Source organism: Rousettus aegyptiacus, unplaced genomic scaffold, assembly GCF_014176215.1.
Source record: "Rousettus aegyptiacus isolate mRouAeg1 unplaced genomic scaffold, mRouAeg1.p scaffold_m13_p_1, whole genome shotgun sequence".
Taxonomy (NCBI): domain Eukaryota; kingdom Metazoa; phylum Chordata; class Mammalia; order Chiroptera; family Pteropodidae; genus Rousettus; species Rousettus aegyptiacus.
The window spans coordinates 179,382,680-179,404,496 of record NW_023416284.1 but is presented as its reverse complement, the minus strand read 5'-3'; the positions used below and the strand labels follow the sequence as shown (position 1 = coordinate 179,404,496).

Genomic DNA, 21,817 nt, shown 5'->3' with positions numbered 1-21,817 from the left:
CCTGCCTTGCCAGCCATATCTGAGCAGATCAAAGCGATTCCTGGAGAGGCATCTTGCGGGTAGTTTTCAATTTCTGTCTTGGCCACCATGATCCTAGAAATCACGAAAGAATGTGTTTAGTATTAAAAGCATTTAGCTTTGCTTCTTTGTGGGAATGGAAAATCGAGACCGTTTTGAAGCGGCGTTTCTTTTTTTAAGATGCAAAAAGATATATATATTTTTTCAAGCAATGGCTTTTAAATCCCTCACATTAAATCCCTCACAAGCTTAAATCACGGTAACCACTGCCACACTGTAATCTACTTGAGTAAGTTAAATTGAATAGTGGAAAAGCGTCTTTCTTTTTTTTTTTTTTTCGTTTAGTCTTTGAGGGAAAAAAAAGCAAAAGCAAACTCAAAACTTGTGCCAGTCTCTATTGCTGTGCACATTCAAAGAGACATGTCCACGAATTCTGAGCTGGTCTCCATCTCGGATGCATCCTCTTCCCTGCGAGGAACGAAGCAGAGACTGAGACTCAGGAATACGGCGCCACGAGAGGCCACTAGGAAGAGAGACAACCGAGAGCATTTCTCCCCGGAGATCGTGAAATACTCTTTTTCGGGAGAAAAAAATCACAGTTCCTAGGTTCGCTTTACAAAGTCTGCGTGGCCAAAGCTGGGTCACATGTCTCTTTCTTTTCTATTACTAAACCACCCACTGGCCAGTGGAAATGGGTTATCATGAGTGGTTTGGATGAGTCTTTTGGGGTAGAATGAATATTGGGGAGATAACCACCATTGTGGACATTGTTGTCTAGAAACTTTGACAGCGGACCAAGCAGTTCTTTGGTTTTAGGCAGGTCAGAGACCTTTCTGCTCCCTATTGGGGGTCTTTGGTGATTGAATGAAAGCAAAATAGAGATGCAATTACACCGTACTCCAAATTTGAAGAGCAGGATATGTGGATAATTTATGGTCTTGTGGGAAAAAAAAAATCTTCAATCCCAGGAGCCCTCTCATCAGTATGCAGTTGAGAGAAGGCTTGTGGAGTCTCTCCATGACACGAGTCTCTCCATGACAGTGGAGAGACCCCTTCAGGGCACCTGGTCGGCCCCTGGGTAATAATGACACTGCCGGAGTAAGTTCGACTCCTAGCAGTTTCCTTTTAGCCAAAAGTATAGTCCTCTGAATTGGGATCAGAAGAACATTATAAGGAAAACAAATATTTTGACCTTGCTTCCAGAAGGGCAGCCACCTGACGCAGGACCGTTAGTTTGTTTCCCCCGGACGCCACCTGCTCCGTGAGATCAGCAGGATCTCCACGGTTCAGGAGGGTCAGGTCCCGGGGCAGCGTTTCCTTTCCCTGAGGTTGTTTCTCTTTCTGGAAACGCCTTAGGCTCCTGAAATAGTTTCTCGGAAGTTGTCAGGAAGTCGTAACTGGAGACTGGGCAGACCAGGGGAGGGGGAGGCGTTGAACATTAGGCCAAAGTGAGACGGTCAGAGTCCAGTTGGGAGATGGGGAAGAAATGCCGTCATTCATGTCTCTGGTTTTTTCAGTTCTGTGGTCCTGAGTTCCTATCCATCAAGGGACGCGCCTTTAAGACACGTCCCTTGCAGAGTGTCTGCCTTCCTGGGTGGCCGCAGAGCCCTCTTCCCCCGCTCTCTTATTCTGACTACAACATTTGACGCCCCGAGGTTCTGGCGGCGGTGTGCAGTTATGCGGGAGAGCTCGCATTCAGAAATGTCTCTGTGGTGAGCAGAGGGCGAGGGTCTCCACGCCCGAAGCTGGCTTTGAAGAAAAGAAATACACGTTAGCAGAATCGCCACCGCCGATGGTAACTACTCCGAGTTCTTCGGCCTCTGTCCTGCACGAGACCAGTGGCAGGCCCTTGGCTTACACAATCTTATTTAATTATCACAACAGCTGCTTGAAGTCGGGACTATAATTATTCCCGTTTGCTAAATGAGAAAACTGAGGCCCACAAAAGTTAAGTCATTTTCTCAAGTTCTCAGAGCCGGTAAGTGATAGAGCTAAGGGTCAAACCAGACTCTGATCACACCCTCGGCCATCGCCCTGAACGCTCAACCCCACTAATCAGAACGGCGTAAACACATGGGGCAGAGAGACCTCTTCGCCTGATGGCTACTCAGGATCAATAAGGGGGGGTCCCTGGGAGACGTGAAATCTGATTAGACTCTACAGGTAATTGAGTGTGTAAATTCACTGCTCGACATGAATCCTCTCGTGAGTTTTATTTAACCTCTCTGTGCTTTGGACTCTGTATTCGTGAGGTTGTGACAAAGAGACTTCCCACTACCGACTTCCTCAGGATATGAAAAGATTGATGCGATAATGTATCTGAAGCAGCTTGCAATATTGAGAGGAAAAATACCACTGAATGCCAGGCCATTGTTAATGTGATTTTAATAACTCCTCCCGACTCTTCGTATAATGGTATAATGGAATATCTTAATTGGTTGAAAATTTTCCACACTGCTCCTTAAACTCTCAGGAAAAAAAAGCTGTGAAAACAAAAATGAGAACACAGAGACTTATGAACTATTGGTCAAATATTCTTTAATGCTCAAGGTTTCACATTGACAAGGCTATATTGAGTAAGGGGTGTTCTTCTATTCATATTGGGCTTTGTAATACATAAGTAAAGGATGGACCCTTTTTTTTTAAAAAAAATTTCTTACATATATACTATGTCAACCTAAATTATTTTTTGTGTTACTTAAATATGAATGAACTAAAACTAGGTTCAGAGCTTTATACTGACAGATCTATTAGAAAACCAAGATAAATTTACAAATTAGATAAAAACAAAATGACAAAACCAATAACATTCAGACTAATAACATTAATTTAATATGATGAACGATGTTGCTTTGTTGAAATAAAATAAGTTGGGTTTAACAATATAAGGAACAAAACTCTTGTTTGATTTTATATGCTTAGAATTCCAGCTGTAGATTCAGGCTTTGTGGGTTAAAAATCTCAACTCAGCTTCTTACCAGCTGGGTGACTGTGGGCAAATTCCTTAACTTCTCTGAGACTCTGTTTCCTGATAGGAAAATGGAGATAATAACAGCACTCATCTCAAAGAGTTCTAGTAAAGATCCAAGATGGTACCATCCGTCAATTGAGCACCCGGTATATAACAGGGGCTCAATAAATGTCAGCTATTATTACTAATATTATCTGCTTTACTTAATGAACACTAATGAAGAGGATTTCTATTTTCCATAAGTGTTCTTTGTGAGGGATTAATAATTTCAATAAATTGTTTTCCAGTGGAAGATGATCGAACTTTATACTTAAGCTAACTCTATGAGTGAGCAATCCTTGAAAGCTAACGTTGATGAGGTGTCAATTAGTAACAGTAATAAACCAGCCTTGTCATTTGAAGACAAGCTAAATTTGAGGTAGTGTTAAAATTTGCCTTCGATGAATAAATAGTTCAAATGATTAATGCTGGAAGTCTCAATTCATTGACCACTTTTTAAAAAATGTGAACGAACACAATTAGGCATCATTTGGTCAGGTTGGGCTATGAAATAGACTATTTTCATTTGGTTAAAATGTCTGTGTGTGTGTGTGTCTGTGTGCGTGCACGCACATGCATGCGTGCACAGGTACACACACGCGTTTTGTCCAATTCCCTCCGACCGCCTTTTGCTCTGTGCCGAGACAGACTTTCTCATAGGCCGGTCTTCATTCTCTGGGTTTCGGAGAACCTATTTCATATTTCCGCGTTCATATTTCAGATGACAGGGACATGTACTACTCGAACCTCCGGCGCGTCTTCGGTTCCCTCCAGGAAACTGCAGAAATGTCTGCCACTGGTCGTGCGGGAGCCACGTGGCGGGGCTCCTCGCCCTGGGCCTAGGATTGGGTGTGTTGCTCTCTATTTGGCAGGAAGAGTAATGCTCAGAATGCAGATTACCCTAGGGGGCAGAAACGTGGCCTCCGATCCTTAATATCTAAGGGCCACGTTCGGCGTCCTGCCTGGGGACAGAAGCTGAGAGGGGCATGGCTGTCAACTACTTCTTCCCCAGCATCCTGTAGCTGGTGTAACTACCGCAAAGGACCTGTTTCCTATATTGGAATTTTTAATGATTTTGTTTGGTTTGGTTTGGTTTTAAAGAGAAACAATTGTGCCATCTATACAAGTTTAGTCTTAGACTACTCCAGCTTTTAGGCAGAACGCTCCTCACTTGTTTCAGGGGTTCCCACAAGGCTTATGTAGAAAAGTTGATAATTACAAGTTAAAAAGTGACTTACGGTACCTCGGATGCCTGGGGTCCTACCTGTAGGATGCTGTTTATCAATTCTAATATTCAGTGCAGTTTTTTCTGACTCCTGTTTTGGATACTGCGTCTGTCTTTTTATGTTCCAATCACCAGAATGCCAGGGCCAGTGGGCTTTAATAAGGAATAACAAAGTATTTATATAACATTGTATTCAAGCACCAAGACTGAAACATCTTCCACGTTACTTTCTCTCCATGTTTGCAAGTGTAGTGGGAGGAAAAAGAGCAATTTGGGATCAAGCTGGTATTTGAGAAACTGGCTGATTTGGAGCAGTTCAAAATTTTTAATTAAAAAGCCTCCACGTGTCCCCGCCCAGGATAAGCATCTAACCACAGAACACACTTTGTCACACGTTCATTCACCCGATTTCCTCCTCGTGAGCAAATCTCTCATTTTCTCGTTCTGGGATTCATTAAGAGGAGGAAAATACGTCCTTTGTCAGTGGCCCATCCTTCCCGAGCTCGGGAAAGTGAATGAAACTCACGGCTGAGGTCACTGCGGGCAGAATGGAAATGCCAAGCGCTCCGAGTCGGCTTTTCCCGAGTTAGAACTCAGGCGGGGGCTGTGAAGGATCCTGTCTTCTTTTCCCGGATGGACAGATCCCAGAGGAGGCCACGGCACCGTCATTTAAGATGCGGGAAAGGTTTCCGCGCCTGCGGAAGAGTCAGGACGAGAGAGGTGAGAAGGAAGATGCGTTTCTGAAGCCAGCTGTCAAAATCCAGACCTGGCCTTCCAGGTGAGCCAAAAATGGCTTCTCTACCTGAGTGCTACAGCCTGCGCTGGCAGCTGGCTAGAGCTATAAAAAATAAATAAATAAAGCTGTTATTAATGAGCACCTACTGTATACCTGGCTTTCGATTCATATGATTTCTACTCATCACAATAAACTAGCAAAAAAGGTAATTTTATCCCCACTTTGTAGCTGAGGGGGACAGGGCTTAGAGAGGTTTGCAACTTGTCCAAATTACATACTCAGTAGATAGTGAGCGTGGGCTTTGAACCTAGCTCGGCTTGACTCAGGCCTCGTCTTCCTTGAAGTTACAGCGACTAAGTCCAGATGGAGGCAGAACAGCGTGGTTCCCCCATGGCGACCTTAGTGAGGGCACAAGGGAACAAGAAGCGGGGCGGGGCAGGTTTCCAGGTCTTTCTTGGTCCCTAGTGGTGGGGACGTGTGTCCCCGGAAGTGCCATGCATCCCCTGGAACATGGGAGGACGGAGTGAGGAATCGGGGCGTCAGGAGTGGTTCCCTGGGGGAGCTGATTGCACCCGAGTGAACACTGGAAGCAGGAGGAAAGAGATGTGTCTTCCGCTGATGTCTCTACAAGCCTGCGTGTGACCCCGGAATGAAATTTCCTTACGCATTTTCTTATACATTCGACGAGTCACACCATCCATGAAACGGTATTGAAGATGATCCCTAGAGATTGAGCTGTTATTGCAGCTCCAGACCATTTGCAGTGAGGTGGGGGAGGCAAGGTGGTGTCTGCTCACGGGCGCTGGGCTGGAGAGTCAGGGTCTGGGTGGTCTGGTCCCTGCTTTGCCTCCCGCACAGCTGGGAGTCGTCATGATGACAGAAAAAGAGCTGCTGTTTTCAATGTCGAGCCTGTACCATGCCACAGGCATTAGATTTGTTATTTTATATACTCTACATCATTTAATTTTCACGACCCCTTTCCCAATTCACTCTTAAAAGAAAATTTATGATTGAAATAGTAATTTCAAGAAGCCCTTTGGAATGGTAGGGTAAGTAAGGACCTCTGAAAATCTGATCTCCATAGCAGCAACAAGAACACTGTCGAAAATTGTCAAAATCAAGTTTTTCAGAACCCTGGAAATTAGCCAGAAGCTTGCAACAATACCTGGAGCTTTATTCAAGAAAGATGGCTAAATCTTGGTGAGAACAGTGAGCTTTGTGGAGTTCTAACTGGCCCTGTTTCAAGCTCCCCTTTAGCTCCTCAGCAGCCTTGCAAATCGATAGTCATAACTATAGTACCTATCCATCCAATGGCAGGTTATTCAGCCCCAAAAAGGAAAGAAGCGTCGATACATGCAGAGACGTGGATGAGCCTTGAACCAAGCAAAAGAAGCCAGACGCCGAAGGCCACACACTGAGTTTCCACGGATGCGAAATGCCCAGAATAGGAAAATATAAAGGGACAGAACGTAGATTACCGGTCGTCCAGGGCTGAGGGTAAGGAGTGACAGGAATGAGGGTCGCTGGCTATGGATGGGGTTCCTCTTCGGGACGATGATAGTGGCGACGGTGGCCGAGCTCTGTGAATATCCTCAAGGCCACTGACCTGTAGACATGTGTAGAGCATGTGTTCTATGGTATATAAGTTAGATCATCATAAAGCTGCTATAAAATAAAATATAAAAAGTAGTTCCCGTCTGTGATAAAAAAGAAGTTAAACAGTACAAAAATGCCTAGAATAAAAAGTGAGTTTTCTTCCACTCCTGCCCCCAAGCCCTCAAGCAGCTCTCTCCCACGTTTCATTATGAGTCCTTTCGGAGGTTTTTAATGCATATTCGAGCGTGTAAGTACATCCAAACATCCATTAATATAGAAATGGTACCATACTACAATCCTCTTCAGGCCCTTGCTTTTTCATTTAAACATTAACACTTGGCAATCATTCCACATTAGTACATATGGATTTGTTTTGTCACAAAGAAATTGCTATAAAATATGTTTTTGTATGAATGTGCCGTAATTTGTTTTTCCAGTTCCCTAGTGATGCATAGATTTAGGTTGTTCCCGAGCTTTTACTATTAAAAATATCCAGGATCAATAAATTAATGTGTTTTAGATGGGGGTAGATATTGGCAACTGCTAAACCACTGTAATTGCTCCTATGCTGTTGGCCAGAGCTCAATCATAAAGCGATATTTAGCTGCAATAGAAGCTTGGCAATGCAGTCATAATTCCAGGTGGTGATGTATATGCCTTGATAAAAATTTAATTCTAATGGAAGAAAAGATAATGGATATTGCGGATAAGAAACAGATCTTCCTTGAAACTTTAACTCCTTTGAGTCTGAAAAACGCCCTCTCCTGCCCGCTTCCTGAGCCTCTGTGAGGACAGGCCTCTACTTCTCTCCTCTCCTCTCTGAAACGCTGGGGTTCCCAGGGCGGGATGGTTCCCTCTCACTGTACACACCCTCCGAGACGGCACATGTATTCCCACTGACCTCGTTGCCATCCGTCTACGTGCTGAGGACTCCGCAGGCCTACCCACCCATCCGCGCCTCCTCCCTGGGCCCAGGCGAGGCTGTCGGCGTTCTCTGCTTCCTGACATCAGAACCACCCCAGGGCTACCACTTGCGTCTCCATTTGAATCAAGGTTGTGTTAGATGTCTGAGCTGGAACTCACAGGATGTAGGTGAAATCCTTGTTCTCCAACTCCCAGGTGATGCTGGATCCCTTGAGACTTTTCAAAGGGTGACAGTGTATCATCCCATTGGATGTGACTCCTGAGGAAGATGCCTCTAAACTGATGATGAAATTCTCATTGGCAGGTTTGTCCTGAGTGAGGTTCCTTCTACTTGTTACAGGATGGGTTACTGGGGGTGATGGAGGGGGTTCGCCGAACCTGGAGACAATTGCGAAAGACGTCTCGAATTTGCGGGGGAGGCTGCTTCATGTGTGTCAACATCGCTCGGGCTTTCTCCGTGGAGCTCAGCCTGGGACATTACATCTCACACTCCCCCGATGCTAACAGGTACCACGTGGCAAACACATTCTAAGAGGACAAGCTAGAATGTTCTGTTTTCTCTGTGGCATCATCATATCATCCAGGTAGCATGGGGTCCACGACCCTAGAATGACCACCCCAGCACTGAGAACCCGCTGTCCACTGGACATCTCCACTGCCTCTTGGGATCTGGGTCAGTCACTTAACTAGAAGTCACACTGCCCCCAGCCTGGCTGCCTGTGGGCAACTCTCCCCCACGAGGTCTCAGCTTCAGTAAGATCGGAAGCCTGCCCTGACCCGCTCACGGAGAGTTTGACCACCCCCTCTTTTATGCTCTCACACCGCCCCCCACCCACATTCCTACCACCTGCATCCCGTTCCTATCCGAGAAGGGTACGATAGATCTTCTGAGCGGGTTTCCTCCTTCCTTGGTTTCCATTTTTGTTTTCGTTGGGTGTCTTGGTTAGATAGTGACTTTTCCATTTCTAACAGATTTTCGTTTGTGCACACCTAGTTACGGACCCAGCAAAATCACTTCCTGTGGTGAACAATGCTTAAAATGCTTTGAAAATAGAACGAACCAATCGCTATTGACCAAAACCACTTGGTCGGTGAGCTCTGAGTTCATCTGTTGCTTGTTTTCACTAAATCTTTGACTTCTCGCCAGTTTCAAGCCTTCCCTTTGCCAGGTCACAGGCTTCTGACACCAATTCCCCTGAGTTTTGTATGATGCAGGAAATAATAGCGATGAGAGGAGGCAAGTGTCCTCAGAAGCCACCTAGCACATTCTCTGTCACCGATGGAAAGAGTGCGGCGTTTGGAGTGAGAAGCCTTAGCTTCTTGTCCTGGCTCTGCCTCTTAGTGGCTGTGTAATGGTAGAGAAACTGGTTTGTGTGCCTGATGGTTTCTCTCATTTCTAAAGTAATATTCCCTCACAGGGATGTTTTTGGCAGGGTGTTTGGTCCTTTAGTCACTTCCGGTACAGTGTGGGGACATAGAGAGGCCTCAAAAGTGCCGGAGACCTGAGACGGGTAATTAGATCAAAATTACACAAATAAATCTTCGAAGTCAAAATTAATAAACCTTTAAATGCCTGAAAAATATAACATTAGATCCACTCCCTTGGCTATTAAATTTAGCATTGATGAGACTTTCATTACATTAGAAAATTATTTGTAGATTTTATTTTTTTACTTTGCAAAAATTCTTGAGTAGCTAGATGATTTCCAAGAAATGAAAAGAAGTCAAAGTCATATGATAGTCTGTGGGTGCCTTTCACTACGTTTGCTGTGATTTGGGGGGAGGTCAAAAGTCAGAGTCTTAGGACTCACACAGATCTTAAAATGGTGCTAGCTGCGAAGATTCAGAGTTTTACACATTCGATTAGTGAACTATAGAAAATTGCATTAACTATTCAGAAAAATTTATAGGAGAAATGCCTGCCCCGAAAGGCCGTCAGCCAGGAACCTCCGGAAACCACCAAGACGGTGTTTCCCAAACCCAGCGCCAGTTCATGTTCCTCGGGAGGGGTCAGGGTGGTGCCTGGGAACGGGTACTTTCCCCAGCATTTCAAGTGACTCCAACGACCGGCCAGATTTGGGGTCCACTGGCCTTTAACCAGAGCGCCTTCCATCTCATTTCAATTCATTTCGTCCTCGGTTTGCCCTTTTGGAAAAGAGCCGCTGATCACTCTCATCGAGACCACATTTCTTTATGAACTTGACTGCTGCCAAGTCTCTGTGAGCCAGGCAGGACGAGCCCAGTGCCGTTCATCACACAGCCCTTTGCTCCCCAAACCTCCGATCCATAGGAGCTCACTTCCCAACACACCCTTCCCCTCACTGGAGTTCATCATTCGCACTGTCCTTAAATTTCCTTCTCAACGCTCAGATGCGGCTGACACATCTTCTCCCTTCCCAGCGCTTTCTTTCCAAGTCACGGCTTCTGCAAAATATTTTCTATTCTAGTTTTGCAATAACGGGCAGGAACAGGGCTGCAGGGTAGGAGTTGCTGGGAGCCAAGAGACTGGAAGTTCGAAATAAGCAGTGTTGGATCCTCCTGAGACCGTCGGCAGAGCCAAAGTTATTGGGGCGGGGAGGGGAAGAGAGAGGTTCTCCTTTGCTCTTCTGAACACTTGACTTTTCCTGTGGCAGGAGGTCAGCCGATGGGCAGAATTATAGAGCCAGGTCGGGCCCGCTCTTCACCGGAGGTTGGAAAGAGGTCGTCTGCTGGAAACGTGACGCTCGGTATGTCGGTCTTATTTTGGCTGCAAAGATTTAATTTGGTTTTCTTCCTTCCCTGGGGAAGGCCTTCGACCGCAAAGGCCACGTTCTTGGTTGAGTTGTGCAAAGAGAATGCCACAGGAATTAGTCGGCGTTTTCCAGTGGGCCCGTGAAATACCTCAAAAACTGCAGATTTTATTGTTTTTTTCACTGAAGTGCAGCTAATAATAGATAATTAAAATTAAGATGAATCTTCTTGTTGCATAAGGCAGTCATCGCGCTCAGATTCTGCCTGCTAATGGCACAGCGTCAGCAACATGTCACTGCAGTGTTTCTGAGTGTGTGGCTGGCCCGTGGTTCATCGACATCAGAATCACCTGGAGGTGGTTGTGGAACATGTGCCTTTCTGGGCTCAGAGTCCTAGGAATCTGCATGCTTAGCTGGACTCGCAGGCGATTCTTAAGAATACCAAAATTCAAGAGTTGTTCATTAAATGCGTACCTAGTATGTGCTAGAGACTTGATCTGGTTAGAAAAAAAAAAATCTCGACAACAATCTTATGAAGTAGATATTACCATCTCCATTTTTAAACGGAGGCTTTGGGACGTTGAGTAACATTTCTAAGGTCACACAGCTAGTAAATGGCAAAGCCAGGGTGCAAACTCAGGCGCATCTAAGTCTAGAGCCCGTGCCTCTCCAACCTGGCCCCCGCATTCTCACAGAGGAACCAGTGGCTGCCAGGCTGCCCGTGTGGCCTGGGACATCTGTGACAACCGAGACAAAATTGAGTGGGGCCGGGAGGGGGCCCTGCAGACGCCCTGACCCTGCGGCGGCTGTGAAGTCCCGTCTCCGATGAGTGCTGCTTGTTCTTTCGCTGTGGGCGCTCCCGGCCCCGAGGAGTCCCTGCTGCCTCCGGCACTGGCTGCTGCGTCTGACCCTGGACGCCCGTGGTATTGGAAACTCTGACGGTTACGAGCAAACGGTGACAGAGGGTGCGGGGAACCCACCTGGCACTCATGGGCTCTCTCGCCAGTGCTGGGTGACTCTGCTTCCGGGAGGGATGGTCCCCACTCCGGCCCTAAGGAGGCAGTTCCTCATTAGCTCAATTATGCCGGGAGTTCCATTCTGCTTGCCAGCGATTCAGCCACGGGCAAGAGACCCAGTTCTTGTCAACGAGATGTGACAGAAAGTCTGCTGAGAGGTTTCTGGGAAGGATTCCTTCCTTGGGAAGAGCCGTCCCAGCTGCTGCGCAGGAAGCGGCCAGGCGGTGTGCCACGCGGCACAGCTGTAGGGGGCGCCAGCGCCTCCGAATCCACCTGGACAGAGCCCCTGGGAGATGGACGGGGGCGCCACTCACGCAGAAGCGAGGTGGAGGTGTCCCCCGGTGCCGGCGGACATCGTGGTGGGCGGGGGCGGTTTCGCCTTCGCCCACAGAAACCTTAACGTGCAAAAATCAGCCGAACAAGGATTTTAAAACACAGAACTGTCTCGGATGCAGCAGGCTTTCCGGTTAAACTGAGCTGCTCTCTGTTTAGGGAAAAGCCCAATTTAGCAGCCCCTGAAGGTAGTTCACGCGAGGCTCCCAGGAGAGGGAAGACGGCCGGGTTTGGGATCTGGGGTGGGGATGGGGGTGTGGGGGAGGGGGTCGGGTGGGGTCTCAGTGGCTCAGGACCCTCTCAGCTTTGACAGAGCCGTCCGCAGCCATGGAGGCCGCGAGGACAGTGGCCGCGCCCGCTGACCGGCTCCGCTGGCACGCAGCTCAGCGTGGCTGCCGCCTCAGGCTTGCAGGGCCTCGGCCCTCGGCTCTTCCTTTCCCCTCGGCCTTTCGGCGTCCACTTCCTCAGGACATCCATCCTCATGAGCCCGCTTCCTCATCTGGCACAGTTCCGTCCGCTTGCCAGGATGGCCCTCTCCTGTCTCCGCTGCAAGGAGAAGCTTCTGGACCCTCTGCTTCCTGGCTGGCCTCACTCAGCACCCCCCACTCCCTGCCTTAGAACAAGATGCTGATCATTCTCTTTGAACCTAATACAACAGAGCAACCAATTTGAAATGTGTTTTTAAAATACAAATTTCCTCTCCAATCAGGGTAATTAGGTATTATGGATGCTGAGAATGAAGAAAGAATTCATCAAGGGACACACACAAATGAATCCCAGACCAAAGCACTCCTGACCCCAGCGTGGCCACTGTTTGGGGCTTCTACTTACTTATTTATTTTCCATCTTCTTAGTTTAATATTATTATCACCATTAAAATTATTACTACTCATGTTGTCATCATGATCATAATTGTTATTTATTGATATTGTTATGGTTATTGTTCTTATCATAAATAACTGCTGAGGTTGTTGTTATATATAAAACATTGAATAGAGTCCTCTGTTCACAAACGGTGTCCCAGTTAATGAAGATGACTAGGACAGTTTCCCTAAAGACATAGATGCACTTCTGTTCCTGGCTGTGACTGTACCTATTAGTGTCCCTTTGAAGGATGAGACTCCTGAAATATTCCAGGTCCCTCTGGAGGTGGGGACCACCTCATGCTTGCAGAGGGTGTCCTGTTCCCTTCCCAGCTCGTGGAAAAGCTCTTCTTCCCTGTGATTCCAACAACCAGATGTGCAGGCCTCGCAGGACAACCCTGTCCAACACAAAGTTTTCGAAGTCACTTTGGGGCCCAGTAACTGTCCCTGCAGGTCCAGAGGGGTTGTGGATGGCGTCCTGGCTTTGTGAGACTCTATATTTTTTGAAAATAAACGTGGAGGCCAAGGAACGTCTCCCTTCTTTCTACCTAGAATGTCAGAGGAGGGCTTCACCTTCTGTCAGAACCTCCAGAATTTTTTCAAAGTTGATATATAAGCTTGGGAGTGGCCATTGCTCACAAACGTGAGCACAGAGGGTGTCCCAGGACTTCCTGAGTCTCAGGCCACCACCGAAGGTGGCAACTGTACTGCAAGGCACAGACAGAGAGGGATATCCACCTGCTTGGCCAACCTCAGAATTTTCTAAGTCCTCTATCTATAGTCGGTATGTTTGAATCATTAAGGAGAGGCATGGAATATATAAGAAGGGCTCAAGTCGAACTTCTAGAGATGAATGCTACACTGTCTGAGATGGAAAAGTACAGTGGATGAGATCAATAACCAGAGTAGATCATAGAAAAATTAGTAAATTCAAGGCAGTAGAAACCACCCAAAAGAAAAAAACACGGGGTAGGGGGGGAATTTAAAGATTAACAGATCACCAGTGAGCTGTGGGATAGCTTGCATCAACTTAATCTATGGTATCAGAGTCCACAAAGGGAAGGAGAGAAAGACAGAATAAGTATTTTAAGAAATAATGCTTGAAAAATTTCTAAATTTTTGGAAAATTATCAATCCACAGTTCCAAGAAGTTTTAACGAAACTCAAGCACAAATAACATGAAGAAAACAAGACGCATCCTAATCAAATTGCTCAAAACTCACGACAAAGAAGAAACCCTAACATTGGCCAGAGGGAAAAAGACACATTATGTAGAGAAACGAAGATAATGGCAGACTTCTAATCAGGGGCGATGCAAGTGGGAAGTTAGTGGAGCAGCCTCTAAAGCATTGAAAGAAAAAGAGAGAGCGTCAGGAATCCTATACCCATGAAATACCTTTCAAAAATGAAAGCATAAAAAAAAAAAAGACTTTTTCAAAGATACAGAAGCTGGAAGAATTCGTCACCCACAGACCTGCACTATGTCGAAAGAAGTCCTTTAGACAGAAAGAAAGAAAATAATACCAGAAGGAAATATGAGCCTATATGACAATAAAAGCATCCGAACCTAATTGCACTGGAAATGGAAACTCTGTGACAACACAGGCCTGGCTCGTCTCTGCGCCCCCTCTTCTGGGATCCCAGCTTGGAAAACTCAAACGGCCGGCGGCCGGAACCATCTGGACATTTCCTCCCTCGTGTCTTCCCCCTGAGCTGGGATGACTTTACGGGGCACAGCTGAGACTGGCGCCTGGGGCACCTACGGAGGCCGTCCCACGTGGATTCTCACAGCATGGCGTTTGGAGTTCCCAGAGGGAGCACCCCTACAGGAAGAGTCTCGATTCCAAGCAGCCCGAGAGGGAAAAGCCTGAGTCTCGTGTCTTAGGCTTGGAAATCACATAGCAATACTTCCGATGTCCTCTACTAGCTGAAATTGTCAAAAGCCTACTCAGATTCAAGGGATGTAGGCCCTATTTCTCAATGAAAGAGTGGCAAAAATTTGGGGCCCATATTTTAACCTGCCACGTAACCCGAAACCAAATGTGTTATACCAATGAGCATTCGTTTAACTCACGCTGGGCAGTTTGTGAGGTCTGAGCTAGGTGTGGCTGATTTTGGCTGGGCTCACTTACACATCTGTGGTCGCTTGGCAGGTAGACTGAGGACTGGCTGGTTTACGATGGTCTCAGTGGAATGGCTGGGATCCCTGGGGCTTCTCTCCACGTGGTCTCGAATTCTCTAGCAGACTAGCCTGAGGTTGTTCATACAGCGGCCTCAGAGCTCCAAGGCAGTAAGGGGTCACGTCTCAATGACTTGCTTCCTATTGCTATCATCTTGTTGGTCAAACTAGGGTCCAGGTCTACTGCCAAAGGAAGTAGACACAGAGAGAATTTGTGCCCATTTTCACAATCCACCGCAGGAAAATACTACGATTATCCTCCTTTTACAGAGAAAACAGTAACAGGTAGGGTAAGTAACTTGCACGAACTCTCACAGCTGGTAAATGAAGGACGGAGGACCTAACCCAGGCTGCAGAGTCTGTGCTTGTGACAGTGATGCTGACCAAGGGGGTGGCGAGTACGAAACCTGGGGAGTGTCAACTCAGGCCACTGGGAAGGGGGGATATGGGGTGACCCGTGACCCTGGATACTGGGAAGTGTATCGAACATGCTCACGTTTCACCGAGGGGCTGTGTGTGTGCTTGGGTCGGAGACTGTAGAAGCAGCTTGTATTCGGTATCAGGAACTCTAACAGCGATGGGACCACTTATAGGTATAGAAATGGGGGGAAAAAAGACACAAACCGACAACTTGGTTTCACTGTGGGAAAAGCAATACTGACGACAGTAATGTATGAGACTCAATGACGATTTCTGTTCATTACCGCCATCGATTTCCTAGCAAACGCGCATCGAACACGCACCGTTTGCAAGATGCCACGCACATTGCCGTGAATTCTAAAAGATGCGTCTTGTCTTCATGAAGTATACTGTCCGGTGGGACCGGAAACGGAAGAATGATTGTACATCACAGCACCGTGTGGCCGACTTAAAGTTTTGATCACAACCAGCTCTAACGGACTGTGCTCCGGTTCCTTCTGCCCCTGCTGCACGATTATCCAATCACCAATTAAAAAACTCCAGGCGATGCTATTGAGAGTTGATGCGATGTAATGAGCGTGGCATCTCCTACCAGCTGGGGACGGTTCAGCTGGAAGGCTTCACCCGCTAGCCTGTAAGCAGCAGGCGGGGGACCCAGATCCTGTCCCCGAGGGAGGATGTCAAACTGGACACTTGCCCCTGACATGGTTTGAAGCTTCCAAAGGCTGTACGTGTCCTTGTTATTGGGTTGCATTGAGGGCTAAATCTCCCTTCTCCTTCGACTTTGGGTCCTTGGGCCCGGTGTTTGGAGGGCATTCAGAGGTTTCCTCTAAAATATTCATTCCAACCGAAACAGGAAAAGCCTGCCAGGCTCTCAGCAGCCTCTGGGAGGTCGGTTTGCTCAGTGGCTGGAACCTACCGAGCCTGAATGATAGAGGCACAAACCCAGAGTCCGAGGAAATTAAATGACAGACAAGGAGTTTGCTGCGCAATGGACCTGCAGTTATTAGCTCACGGGGAGAGTTCAGCTCTCAGGGACTTTTTAAAAAATGTGACTCTGCTCTTTTAAAAAAATGTAGTTTCAAAAGATTCAAGAAACGTTTAATATGAGGAAGAATTTTTTTTTTTTGCATCATTTAGGTCCTGTCTACTTTTTAAAAAGGTTTTAAGGGTGGCTTAAAATATTAAAGCATGTGTAAATTAGGGCAGTGAAAACAGGGATAAGAAGGGACTCAGAAGCCAGGGCCGAGGGCGAGGTGGGCGAATTTGGTGCTCATTCCAGAAGTTACTCATTCAGGACATAAAAGGGGGTTGCGACAGATCGTACAGTTCATGTTGCCCGATTAGAGAAAAACTTCTTGAGAGATGAATATTTTCCGGGCACTGAATTTTGACGGTTTTTTTTTTTGGATGAACCCTTGTATTAGGGGCCTTGGGTAATACCTTCAGCAGTGAGTTTGTAAAAGACATAAAAAATGAAAATAAAAAACCACCTAAGGAAGTTAGAGCAAGCATCCGTCTCTACCCACAGCATGGTCGGTCTTGCTCCTTCTCTGAGCTCCTCCTCATTCACCCCCTGCCAATCTCCCAAGGTAACTAAAGGCAAAGAGAAACTCTGCTAAGATCGCTGTGTGAGAGGAAACATGACTGCGGGAGAAGCCGAGAGTCATTGCCGGAGTTATGAGAACACGGACAGAAAACCGAATTCGCAACAAAAGTAATTACAGAGGGTGCGAGGCCCTGTTATTCCCAGAACACAGACTTAAGATCGTGTGTGATCACATTTAGGCAAGACGGCAAACAGTTTTTCTTTCATCTTTCGTCTAGAGCCCTGACCCCGGTATTGCTGAGGAATTGTGATCAGGGAGCTCAGGGAGCTCGTTATCAGACCGAGATAACAAAAGAGATGACTCTCCCCTCCACTTATGCCAGCCAAAGAGGAAACGTAATTACTGGAGAAATGGCTTTGGCCTTTGGATAACTGGAAGTATAAGAAAACATGGCCCCTTTCCAGCTTAGGGCTTAGAAAGAAAACATCACAACACTTTACCTCTTGAGCCTAGAGCGCCTGCATCAGATGCGATGGGAAGAAAGGGCGTGCCAGAGCCCTGCTCCCCTCGCAGGTGAGCCTTTGAAGCCCGGCTCCGAGGCTCGGGCCTCACGGGAGTCAAAGGCATCATGGGAGAGAGCTACTCAGTCCTTGAGAACTCGGCTAGGCCGCTAGGCCGCAGGGAACAGGGCGGGGCCCGCCGTGAACTCCGAAGCTGGCTCTTCTGGGATTTCTGCCGAGGCCTTAATCTTTGCATTCATTCCTAGGCCTAGGTATTTCAATGAAAACGTGCGTTTTGAGCATCTCTGTGTGGCCAGGCATCACGCAAGGGGCTCACACCACAAAGAGCAAGGACAGACTCACCTCTGTTCACATGGAACCACCCTGAGCAGCCAAGAGAAGCACTAGGAAGGGCAAGACCGGTCTACCGGGTTCTGCAATGCAAGGAAGGTGGACTGGAGGCTGGAGGAGTGATGAGCTGACTACCTGGGGGGCGGGGCGGGGAGGGGGAGTGGTAGCTGGTAAGTCAGAGGGTGGTAGGGGCGGGAGGGAACTGTGTTCCCTGCAGAGTGTTCACAAAGCCCCTGGAGGCTGGAGGGAATAGAGTTCCCGTAAACAAATGCTCTCTGGCTTTATACGGGACGCCTTTAAACAGGACGCCCCGTTATGGCGTTATGGCGTTGTGAGCCGGGGGAGGGTATGCTCAAACCTGGGCTTTGAAAATATGCTTCTGGCTGCAGTTTGGAGAAGGAATTAGAGAAGGGCCTGAATCAGGTTAGCACTTAATCCCTCTGAGTAACTCTGATTTTACATTTTTTGTCAAGCTTACGGTGATTAATTAGGATACGGCCTGATTAATTAGGATACGGCCCGTGGTTTCTAGCAGTCGAGATTAGAGTGACCCAGCACTCCTGTTTGCCTGGAACTGTCCCAGTTTGTCTTTGGCCCTGGTCTGGTTATTAATACTGCCCTGTTCGTTCTCAAAAGTGGCTGGGTTTGGTCAATGAATTATACCATCCGTCTCATTAGAATGTTTTAAATTACTGTCACAGACTGGCCGTCCAGTAAGAGCCATTGCAGGCTCTCCTTCCCAGAGAGGCTGGCATTAGGGCAGCTCTGAGGACGGCTGGTGCACTGACCACAGCGTCTCCGTGACCCTAGGCTCTCCTTGTTTCTCCGTTCTGCCTCCCAGAGGGTTAGCGTCGCCGTCAGCCGGGCTCCTCTCCTGGTGACCGCACCGCCTTGGCATCCACCCAACGCGCCATCGGAGGGAGAGGTGGTCACTTCCAGCAAATCTCCGCTGTGCTTCGTCAGCCCATACGGGGTCACTGCCGAACCAATGCTGGAGTCGTCCGAATGCCATTCTCTGCGTCTGCACCTACACGGCCGGGCGTGAGGTAGAATCACCCCGTTCTCTGTCTTAGACTAATCAGGGGCCTCCCGATTTTGGGTCCACCTCTCCCGAAGTCCACGGGCTGCACGAGGTAGGGGAGGCTACTTGAGTGAAAATCGGGATTTCCTTAGGAAAGCAAAAAGGGAGGATGGGTTCTGGAAACCATCCGCGGAGGTGGCACTGGCCAGTGGGATTCTTCTGTTGGTGAGGCGTTTGGGGGGCTGGTTGGGAGGTTCTAGCATGTACCCTGGACAGAAGAATCATCCTCATTTTTGGGAGAAGGTTGTTCTCTCGGACCGAGCGTACAGCTTCGGGAGAGATACACATGGACCAATGGGGACACCTACCCAGCCAGCCAGATCAGCCAAGTCCACCTTGGCGATCAGTTATCACAGCCAGATTGTCCTCACACCCACTGTGGCATTCTGGAAGGGAAAAGCTCTTTAAAGGAGAACGAAATCCCTCATGACTCTTCTAAGCACATCTTTACGACCCGACACACTCGAGAACATTCAAGAACCAGGAGGCTTAAGTGTGGACTCGATCAGACTCATTTTGGAAGCTGAAAGGTACGTCTGGTTTCCCTGGCTATCGTATTTGCATCCCTGAGCTCCTGGTGTGACATGTATGTTTCCCCAGGAGCGACTGCCTCCACGACATTATCACCAATGAGTCATCTTCACGCAGGACCCAGAGAGACCGAGACAGAGTCAGGAAAACACCAGCCGGACTCGAGCTTGTCTCTCAGCGTCTAAACGTGCTTGGGTCTGTCTTTGAAGTCTCGGCTGAATTCCAGAATAAAGCGTAAGCTCTTTGGGGTTGACCGTTATTTTGCATTTTCTGATATTGGGTTCTCCTCCATGAACATGAAGGATCAGACTGTTTTACCCTGAGCTTAGAAAGAGGAGGGGGTGATTTCCCCCCCACCTCGGTTCTGGAGCTGCTTTAAAAAACTGTATTTTCTTATCTTTCTAGCTGCGTCCCCCTGAAATGAAAGGCTGGAGGAGGAGTCAGTGGTGGAGCCATGGCTCTCTTGCCAAGAGGCGAGCGTTTCCTATAGGCAGGCAGCCACACCTGAGCCCTTTGCAGTTGCCCTAGAAGCAGGAGGCTGTGGGATGTGTCCTGGGGACGGCCTGGGGGTGGGGTCCAAGTCGGCCAAGCCAGAGGAGCCGCGGCTGGGAGGCCGCAGAAAACACTGCCCCCTAGCGGCACTGACGGCCGAGACAGGGCTGATGGCACCAGCCCTGTGGCGAACTTGACCTCCTCTTCCCCCTTCTCCTCTTCCTTCACAGCACGTCTGTCCGAAGAAGGGGCAAGGCGGAGCGGGTACTGAGAGAGCCCCCGCCTCGTGCCAAACCTCCGAGCAAAGGGCCTGTCCCTGCCGGCAGGAGTGCAGGGATGAAGTGGAGGTGGATGAACGTGGATCGGACAGAGATGAGTTTTTTTAAATAACCCCGCCATCAAAGAAATACGGACTCCGAATAAGACCATCGAAGGACTGTTAATGTCTGAGGAAAACAAAGCAATTCACACTTGTTCAGCATTTAATGCCAAGTCAAGCTCGTTCCATAAAGCAGTCCGCTACATACATCTAGTATGAGTGATGCTAAACTTACCCAGTTTTTATTTTTTAATTCAGGACTTCTGAACTCATAGATGCAGAGCTTCTTTATTATGGCAAAGTCTTTTGCATCTTTCATGCAGTGGTATCTTTTTAGAATGCATAGAGAGATAAGGACACAGGATTTGAGTTCAAAGAGGCTTGCGACATGTCTCTATGGCAACAGCCTACAGCGCCATCCTTAGACGGGCCCGCTCGGCCTCGGTTACTTGCATGTGAACTGTTGTTTCAACAAAACATTTATGGAGCACCTACTGTGTGCAGGGCCTCGTGTTAGGGGCTGGAGAGGGACTACAGACCTGCTGTCTGGTGGATGAACCCCATCTGGGGGGTGCTGGGCAGTGAATAGCGTGACAATGGGGCGACCATGTGAAGTGGCAGGGAGGTCAAGGAGGCGTCGAGGGAGGGAGGGGGCTGTCTCTCCTTCCGCAGCCTGGGGAGGGGCGGGGAGGGGAGAGCAGGACCTGTGTGCAGGTCTGAGGGAGGCCTGCTTGGCGAAGCCCGAGCTGCTTTCGACAGATGAGCAGAGATGACAAAGAGCGACCTGAGCCGACCCCGGTTCCGTCCCAGCGGCCCTCCTCTTGTCAGCCCCGGAAGGTGTGCTGCGCTGGACGGATGCGGCGCGAGCCCTCTGGCCGGCCGCGGACCAGACGGCACAGCCGTCAGCGTTCAGGGGCCGACACGTAGCCCTGCCAGTGTGGCGCCAACAGCGACGGGCCGCGGGGGTGCGGAGCAGCATCCGCGGAGTTATCGGACTCTGACTTTGCTTTGTGTTGGTATTATTTTCCCCTCCTCCCCAAAAGAGGCAATAATGGAAGCATGGCGTAAATCACTTACCGGCAAAATGAGACAAATTTCTAAAACGAGCCGCAGCGAGCTGCTCCTTCTAAAAGCCGAAAAGCCATAAATCAACAGGCCTAATGGATTTTGTCCTGTCTATTCAATATCTTCTAGGGCATTGAATTCAGATTGTAATGCATCAAAGAAAACAAAAAGAGCCTCCAGCAAAGCGCACGGGCTTGAACGTTCTCGCAATAAAAAAATCCTCCAAGCAGAAAGCTCGCTTTGCTCCTCGTTAGGAGGCCCTCGCTGCTTGTCTGCCTGCTGGCCCCTCCGTCACAGGCTCCGAAACTCGCCCCTGGGTGCAGTGGAAAGATCACGGCCGCCTTGCAGCTGTGGGACCTCGGGCAAACATCGGCTTCGAGCCGAGGCTTTCTTAACCATCCAATGAGCCTACATGGGGCTACTGTGATTGTAAATGAAGAAGAGGTTGCAAAAGGCTTGAGACAGCGCTTGCCTTCTCATTGCTGCTGGAAACAGGGCAGCCGTCACGATGGTTATTTTTAAATCGTGATATCCGGCTCCCTTCCTAACACTGCTTCTTTACGTCTGGCTGCAAGGACAGAGGCAGCCGACGCTGCCTTATTCCTAGCTTGTCTCCTTCCTTTCTATCTCTGAGCAGGACAAAAAAAAAAAAAAAAGGTGAAGGAATGTCTCTACTTCATTAAACAGCAAAGCACACAGTGACCTGCCATTTTAGGAGACATCCCTTGTGAGTGAGGGTCCACCTGGCTCCGGTTTCAGTGAAGCTTCGGATGGGGAGGGATTCCCAGTGCGCCAGTCCTTTTTTTGGGAATGCCTGGCTAGTCCCCGGGCTGAGTGGGGCTCTTCTCCAGGCTGAAACAAGGGGACCCCACCCTTGCG

At 48.4% G+C, this 21,817-nt stretch overlaps 1 long non-coding RNA gene across 2 annotated transcripts; it reads right to left on the bottom strand.

The window, feature by feature from the left end:
• Positions 1-1,859: 1,859 nt before the first annotated feature.
• Positions 1,860-21,793, bottom strand: LOC107519847. Of its 2 annotated transcripts, XR_004951446.1 has the most exons (4): positions 20,951-21,793; positions 4,780-4,948; positions 4,293-4,406; positions 1,860-2,501 (listed from the first exon to the last, which is right to left on the bottom strand). It is a non-coding gene; the product is annotated as an uncharacterized LOC107519847 (long non-coding RNA). The 2 variants fall into 2 exon arrangements; XR_001599184.2 differs by having other exon boundaries at positions 1,860-4,406.
• Between the last annotated feature and the right edge of the window lie 24 nt (positions 21,794-21,817).